Source organism: Dreissena polymorpha, chromosome 4 (genome assembly GCF_020536995.1).
Source record: "Dreissena polymorpha isolate Duluth1 chromosome 4, UMN_Dpol_1.0, whole genome shotgun sequence".
NCBI classification, from domain to species: Eukaryota; Metazoa; Mollusca; class Bivalvia; order Myida; family Dreissenidae; genus Dreissena; species Dreissena polymorpha.
Genome location: NC_068358.1, coordinates 111,304,063 through 111,313,177, shown reverse-complemented (window position 1 = coordinate 111,313,177; position 9,115 = coordinate 111,304,063). Strand labels below are relative to the sequence as shown.

Here is a 9,115-nt window from a genome sequence, read left to right as displayed (position 1 = left end):
GAATATGCAACTTACAAGTGAAATAAAAAAAAGCCATTTGTTTTCATTTTATTTATGTATTTAGAAAAGTAAATCGCAAACTTTATTTCTGAGTCAGCGTTTACGCCGACTACATTTTTAAAAGATATTTCTTGTTATATTTAGTTGTTTTCGGTTTTAGCGATTATAAAGCATTTTTGAGGTTATCTATAGTATGCCTTTAGTAATTGGTGAACTTATGTCCAACGTTTTATAAATTGAGTACTGTGAATATAAACAAGCTTAAACTTCTTCTATTGCGTTGTTAGAGCCCGTAAATACAAAATATCGCTGCTATCTGTTGAGAACAAAAGAAGTTTTCCCAGAAATCTCCGCTGTAGAAGCTTGAACTAGGTTACGAAACAGATCATTCGTGTTGTATTTAATTGTTTGTTATATTAGGGTTTAAGCGATTATGAAGGATTTTTTTTTGTTGCCTATCGTATCCCTGAAGTTATTGTTGAACTCATGTTCAACGTTTTATAAATTGAGAATATAAACAAGGGTAACCTTATACTATTGCGTTGTTTTCCCGAATCTATTAATAGCCTCATATTATGAATTACATGTGCAACGTCATTAAGACGAAGCAGAAAGTGGACTATTTTAATCAACGGTACCATGCGACTACGACTTTTATTATGCAAGAATATACCCTTCGCAAGCCTTTGAAGCCGGGGCCTTATGATTGCAATTACGAAAAAATTGACCTCTAACTGAAGTAAGCAAAGGAAACAGAGCACCTAGTTGAACCTTTCCTTCTATATGCGACCGCAGGTTGAATGTTAAGTGTGCTGTTCACAATCGTAACTCACTACGTGAGCGTACCCGTCGCTTGGTTTGAGTCAAACAAAGAATGAACCACAACATAATTATAATATGTATTGGTATTAAACAGCATTGTATTAAATTCTCAAGCAAACCACATTAAAACTTGAGCTACGCTGGTCGAAAGACCATAAGACCCATTTTCGCATGACGCGGCTATGAAAGTGTGATTCAAATGATTGGAAAGAAAACTGCTGTTTTCAAATCAAATATGTTAATGTTAATGTTAATCAAATATTAACATATGATATATTTCGATGACGAAGAAATGCACTCATAATAAGCCACGTGAGGACACATTATGGTATTCACTACCATAATATAATTTTAATCTACTTTAACTAATGTAGATCTATGGTTTGCCTATTATAACACACATTTCATGCAGTAAATATGCGACTTACAAGTAAAAAAACACAACAGTTTAACTTTTTTTTTCAATTAAATTATTTAGAAACCAAAATTTCAAACTTCATTTCAAAAACAACAAGACTACCTTTTTTAAAAGATAATTCTTGTTATATTTAATTGTTTTTATATTCGGTTTAAGCGATTATGAAGCATTTTGATGTTGTCTATCGTATCTCTGTAGTAATTGTTAAACTCATGTTCAACGTTTTATTAATTGAGAACTGAGAATATAAACAAGCGCAACCTTATGCGTTGTTATCACCCGTACAACTGGACTTTCCCTTGTTTATCGGCAGCCGCATCTATTAATAGCCTCAGATTATGAATGAACTGAGCAAAAATACTACGTCATGAAGGACGCAGCAGAAAGTAGACTAGTTTAATCATTCATAAACAATCTCTTCCGCGACACGTATAATACAATCATTGTTTATTGATTCTTTTCTATATAAGCTCCGTTCGAAACTATTACATTAAACACGATATTTATATAATGTTTCCATTTGTGAATGAATATAGTGGAGAACTCAAACCTGTTGCATAAATTAAACAACTCTTTCTCGCGCGGATACGGCGTGTGTGGCAGGTAGTAGGACCTCCGTAGATAGGTCATCACAGTCATCAAAATTGGTCAATTCTAACTCAAGTTATTACCCCGAAACCACATACATGTAAAAATCATTTTTCTATTTTTCAGTAGCCGTGCAAAATTAACCTTGACTTGATTTGCCCTAAAAATGCAATGTAAGCTACCTTAATACAAAATTTCAGTTCAATACCTCCATCCAAAGTTAAGTTATCCAGTGAAAACTTTTTTTTTTCCTATTGTAAGAATTAGTGACCATGACCCGACTGGCCCCAAATAAATCCCAATCAAGGTTTTCATGCAAGCTTGCTATATTTAAGTTTCATCAAGATAAGTCCATGCAAACTAATGATATCTAGTCAAAACCACTGGTTCCATGCAAACTGCCCTGGTATAAAACCATTGGGCCGTGCTCCATGAAAAAGGGGTTTAATGCATGTGCGTAAAGTGTCATCCCAGATTAGCCTGTGCAGTCCGCACAGTCTAATCAGGGACGACACTTTCAATCTTAACTTGATTTTTGCTTAGAAGAAACTTTCTTTCAACAAAAAATATCATAAAAGCCGAAAGTGTCGTCCCTGATTAGTCTGTGCGGACTACACATATAGGATCTGGCATTCGATGTCATATCATACCATATTTCATTAAACGAGTTCAGGAATTTTGTTTGTAAGCAAGCATTTGGCGAGCTTACCGGTACTTACGAATTTCCTGGACAAGTTTAATAAAATATGGTATGATATGACGAGTGTCAGATCTTTTTTATCACATGCTTTTAAAGGGGCCTTTTCACAGATTTTGGCATTTTTTTAACTTATTCATTAAATGCTTTATATTGATAAATGTAAACATTGGATCGTAAAAGCTCCAGTAAAAAATCAAGAAAAAAAATAAAAAAAAAGGAAAAGAACATTGCCCGGAGCAGGTTTCGAACCAGTGACCCCTGGAGTCCTGCCAGAGTCCTGAAGTAAAAACGCTTTAGCCTACTGAGCTATTCCGCCGAGTATACATTATTGACGTATTTTATACCTTATATAAGCAATCTTCGTAGTTTCACAAAATTTAACGACAAAAACAGAACTCTCCAAATTATTCAATCGTTTCGCGTTGCAACGCTTAATAATTTTTAGGTTTTAAAATCGTCAAAAGATGCATATAATGGCTATATTAGAGCATGGTTAATGTTCAGTATTACTGTTTCCTCACAAATATCATAACTAAAACGAAAACTTACGAATCTGAAACAACTTTTATCCCACTTTTACAGCGAAATCGGTTGATTAAAGCCCCGTTGATTAAATTTCATCTATAATCAACGGCAAGGCTATAATCAATGGCACGAAATGACGTCATCAACTGCCGAACCGGGACTACTTTTTCCCACGCACCTCGTCACCTGTATTTGCCAAGTGCATCAATAATAAAAACAATCTCAAATGTTTGTCAATCTTAATGACCTTAAAACAAAGGAAAGTAGCAAAAAACGAGTTTTTTGTCATTTATTGTCAATAAAACCTAGTATTAGGTAAATTTAACACTATGCAAATAGGTTCTGTTGTTGTTGCTCCCCTTTGAAGAAGTCAGTTCGAGTTGCTCCCCTTTGACCGTAGAAAACAATCGTCTGGACCAAGAAATCCTGTGTTCATTTACAAGATGTACTCGGATATGCGTCCATCTGATTTTTCTTTAAAGCATCTTTTCTACCTGGTAATACGCACAAATGACACTGCATCCCGGTGATTCTTGCGTCAACAATTGGGTGTCAACAAGTTAGGTCAGATGCTGAAGGCCATGGCAAAAGACGCCGGCTTTCTCAAGCACAAGAGAATAACGAACCACTCAGTTCGCAAATTCCTGGTCCAAAAACTTCGAAATGCAAACATTCCACCCACTGAAACCATGGCCATAACAGGGCACAAAAATGTCCAGTCCATAACCAATTATTCCAACATATCTGTTGAACAGCAGCAAAAGTGTTCATTCTTGCTCAGTCCAGTAAATGTAACAATCCAACAGATTCCTCTTGTTCACCTTCACGCACTGAAACTATGGCCGAAATGCAGCCTAGACAACCGATGTCTACCGTCGAACAAGTTGATCTTGATGTTCGCCCCACCCAGTCACTTCACTTGCAAATGTCTTTCTCTAGTTCGAACAACTTTGCCTCACAATTCTTTGGTGCCACTTTCAACATTCAAAATGTTAATGTATATAATTAGCTTAAATCCAAGTAATCTTTGTTATTTTGTCACGAAATAACCACATATTATAACAAAGAAGGAAATATTGTGCACCTCGTGATCGACTCGATAGTTTGATATCGAAAGTGAATTGTGTGTGGTGTTAGGCTACGTTGTAAACAAATGTAGTTCCTTGTGTATAACAACTTATATGAGCAAATTAAATAAATATTTACGCAAACATAATGATAAATCCCGAATGTTGTTAACATTTCGTGACGTCATTTGACGTTGCAACGTCATTTCAGCAAAATAACAAAATGCGATTGGTCAATAAACGAAAACTCAGCCAATGAAAACGCTTAAAAAGTATATTACACATGTGTAATATATAGAGAATAATAGGTTAGTGTTGATTATAGATCAGGTTTATCATGCGAGGCTTAGAAAACAAAAAGCACGAGCCTTGGCGAGTGCTTTTTCGTTTTCGTGCCGAGCATGATAAACCTGATCTATAATCAACACTGACCTATTATTCTATTTATCCCACTTTTTATTCAGTAAACTTTTTTTATTTAAACAAAATAAGTTTTCATGAGTGTTTGTCGTACTTTGATAATGACTGTAGTGTAACCAAGGTCAGTGTATTACTCCGCGTTCCAAAAATAACCGCTGATCAAATAATCATTTTTTTAAATCAGAATATCGTTCTGTAACAAAGTGTCGAGCGTTATTAATTACAATTTTAATCATATTGAATTGCAAATCTTTAAGTTTTATGACATCAATATGACATCAAGTTGTTATATACAAGGAACTACATTTGTTTACAACGTAGCCTAACACCACACACAATTCACTTTCGAGGTGCACATTATTTGCTTCTTTGTTATAATATGTGGTTATTTCGTGACGAAATAACAAAGATTACTTGGATTTAAGCTAATTATATACATTAACATTTTGAATGTTGAAAGTGGCACCAAAGAATTGTGAGGCAAAGTTGTTCGAACGCTGGTGAACCGTGAAGTGACTGGGTGGGGCGAACATCAAGATCAACTTGTTCGACGGTAGACAGTGGTTGTCTGGGCTGCATTTCGGCCATAGTTTTGGTGCGTGAAGGTGTACAAGAGGAACTGTTGGATTGTTACATTTACTGGACTGAGCAAGAATGAACACTTTTGCAGCTGTTCAACAGATATGTTGGAATAATTGGTTAAGGACTGGACATTTTTGTGCCCTGTTATTGCCATGGTTTCAGTGGGTGGATATTTGAATTTCGAAATTTTTGGACCAGGAATTTGCGAACTGAGTGGTTCGTTATTCTCTTGTGCTTGAGAAAGCCGCAGTCTTTTGCCATGGCCTTCAGCATCTGACCTAACTTGTTGACACCCAATTGTTGACGCAAGAATCACCGGGATGCAGTGTCATTTGTGCGTATTGCCAGGTAGAAAAGATGCTTTGAAGAAAAATCAGATGGATGCATATCCGAGTACAGCTTGTAAATTAACACAGGATTTCTTGGTCCAGACGATTGTTTTCTACGGTCAAAGGGGAGAAACTCGCACTGACTTCTTCAAAGGGGAGCAACAACAACAGAACCTATTTGCATAGTGTTAAATTTACCTAATACTTGAGGTTTTAATAAAAATAAATGACAAAAAAACGTTTTTTTGCTACTTTCCTTTGTTTTAAGGTCATTAAGATTGACAAACATTTGAGATTGTTTTTATTATTGATGCACTTGGCAAACACAGATGACGAGGTGCGTGGGAAAAAGTAGTCCCGGTTCGGCAGTTGATGACGTCATTTCGTGCCATTGATTATAGCCTTGCCGTTGATTATAGATGAAATTTAATCAACGGGGCTTTAATCAACCGATTTCGCTGTAAAAGTGTGATAAAAAAATATATGTTATGGTTATATTACATGGGAAACGGGGTATGGCACGTGATAAAAGCTAATCTGTGACGACACTTTACGCACATGCATTAAAGCCACTTTTCACAGAGCACAACCAAATTCCATTCTTTGTTCCTAAGTCTCAGAATTTCCAGAAGTATTACTACAGGCCCAATTTTCAAATGCTACATTTTCATCAACAAAATGAATAAAGAACAACAAGTTAACAAAAACATGTGGAAGGTGAAACAAAGGCAGACTTTATGCTGATGACATATGCTGTAAAATTATTCAAGAACTATGAATTTTGTATAGAGTTCTTCAGAAAAACTTCTTTAACTCAAGCGGCAATACTTGAAAACATACAGTAACTCAAACAAATCTAAATGTCCTGCAAATGTGTAATTTTTAGATTAAGAAATAACCACCTGCACCTTTAGCATCTATAACTTTATAACTGTAGCTATGATACAGTAACATATATGGTATGATACTAAAAATGTAACCCCCATCAATCAAAGAGTTCAACCACATATGATTAGACTGACTAATAGAGGGAACTCATTTGCTTTATTTAGTTCTTTATATTATAAATTATATTTCAAACATTGAATATAACTGACAGATGAAGTATATTAATTTTTGTTCTTTTAAATAGGTTATCCTTATAATTAACTAAAGCTGTCAGAAGACAGCGCGCTCGACTTTTCGAGTTCTTTACAGTATAACGTAAGCCATAATAGGGAAATTGTTCATATTCAATAAGGTCAATGTAATATAGTTATATTCTAACTGCAAGAGGACCATAATTGAAACAGATTGATTGCTAAGGTTTAAAAGAAGTGGTACATTATAGACGATTCTGAGTTCATGTATATTTGCCACAATCTATTGAACATTTGTAAAGACATAAAACAAACTAATAAGATTATATTTTAAGTTTGATAGCAAAAGCTTGGGTGGGATGGATGGATGGTCTTTCAAAAATAAAAATAAATATTTCAAATTCTGTAAGGGTGGGGGGTGTTGGTGGAGAGGGGATAATGTGTGGGTGTGGTCATTTATTAGATGATCTTTAAAAAATAAGAAAAAAGGGAAACAAGAGATGTGTTTGTCAGAAACACAATGCCCCCTATTGCGCCGCTTTGAAGCCATATATTTTATCTTTGAACTTAAAGGGTGACCTTGACCTTTCACCACTTAAAATGTGCAGCTCGACGAGAAGAAGAGATTGAATGGAGAAATGAATTTATTTATTTTAACCTTTGACCTTAAAGGATGACCTTGACCTTGACTTTTCACTTCTCAAAACGTGCATCTCCATGAGATACACAAGCATGCCAAATATCAAGTTACTATGTTCAATATTAAAAAAGTTATGATAAAACTTTAACGAAGGTTAAAGTTTTAGGAAAGAAAAATACAATGATATTTGACCTTTGACCTTGAAGGATGACCTTGACCTTTACTTTTCACCTATCAAAATGTGCAGCTTCATGAGATACACAAGCATGCCAAATATGAAGTTGCTATCTTCAATATTGCAAAAGTTATAAAAGTTTAACCAAGGTTAAAGTTTTGTGACACACACATACAATGACTGACTGACTGACACAATGACAGACAGACAGACAGACAGACAAACAGACATGCCAAAATCAATATACCCCCGATCTTTCGATCCGAGGGCATAAAAAAAAATTGGGGGGGGGGGAGAATCTGGGGTAGGAAGTGGGATGAGGTTTGTGTGGAGTCCATTGTGGTATGTCAGGTAAGTGTTGTTTTGTCAAAGTATTAATCAAATCTGATCATAAATAAAGAAGTTATGGCAATTTGAGTTTTTACCTCAAAGAGAAATGCGCACACATGTACATTGTGTATGTGCAGTTATTCTAATTTCTGTTAACACTTTAAAACTTAAAAAAACTGAGTTAATCTGTCTTAAATGTTACAATAGTGTTGAAAACTACTGCATTTTATTTGTGTTTTTTTTCTTTTGTCATGTTTATGCTTGATAACTAATAATTACAATTCGTATCATTATTTTGACGACAATTAAACAGACACTATACGCACTTCTTCAAGCAAAGCCGAAGATAGCGATGCCTTGGTGTTGTTTTCCCAAACATACAGGAAATAACTTATGCTAAAAAGTGAAAGGTTAAATGAACCGGTTATTGAATATCAAGTTAAAACAATGGACTTTAAACGCCTTTGTAAAGTCGCCAGCTATTTCTATTGTGCGTTTCTATAATTCTATTTCTTTTAACAAATGACGAACCTCTTATCAATGGGGTGAAACAGTATACGTTAATTTTGTCACGAATAAAACATGAATGAAATATTATGAAACAAAACGCTGAATTATAAACATGCAATTTTGTATATTTCTTGCTTTTTGAGCGAATTGTTATAAGACACAGATAAAAAGTGTGAATATATTATAACAAAAACGATAAAGGATTGAATGGATTTTAATATTAGATAAGAAATGAATTGGAAACATACTGTGTTTATTCTGACGAGTAATATTGTCTTGTTTAATGGACTATGTGGTAAGTTTCCTTAGTGAATATACTTAAACAGGAAAAAATAACACTTTTCACTTTATGTTTTCACTTTATATATTTCATATATTCCTTTTACTATTGTTTGCCTTTTTTAAATTGTATAACATCATTGATTATATATAATAGTTGTCTATGGTAGAAATTAAACAAACCACGGTCAAAAATATTATAAGGCATATTTTCTGTATACTCTGTTAGAACCATTGTCTGCAAACGAAATACATTTATGTATACAATATATGCTTTAAAATGAATAAAAAAGGAAATAATAACACACGTCATTAAATTGCAAACTTGTAAATCACGAATAGCATATTTGTAAATGTAAAATATACACACAAATCATCAAAATATATCGAAGTTTATTGAGATTTTATAGAATTATATCATTCACAGTACGGATCTCTTACGGAACAATTAGCATTCATTTTATAATTGTATTATGTTAATATGCCATCACAAAGTGTTTTTTGTTGTTGTTTCTATTAGCGTTTTAGCAGTATATTTGAATCTCGCTCTGTGAAAATGGGGCTTAATGCACGTGCGATAAGTGTCGTCTGAAATAGCCTGTGAATGCGGAACAGTCTAATCGGTGACTACTCTTTCCGCATAAACTCGAA

General features: G+C 34.3%; 1 long non-coding RNA gene across 1 annotated transcript in view; it reads left to right on the top strand.

Annotated features, from left to right (window-relative positions):
* Positions 1-8,391: 8,391 nt before the first annotated feature.
* The window catches only part of LOC127877056 (uncharacterized), a 2,551-nt gene continuing 1,827 nt past the window's right edge, over positions 8,392-9,115 (top strand). Inside the window, exon 1 of the long non-coding RNA XR_008048234.1 lies at positions 8,392-8,480. This is a non-coding gene — a long non-coding RNA (uncharacterized LOC127877056). The remainder of the gene's footprint in view (positions 8,481-9,115) is intronic.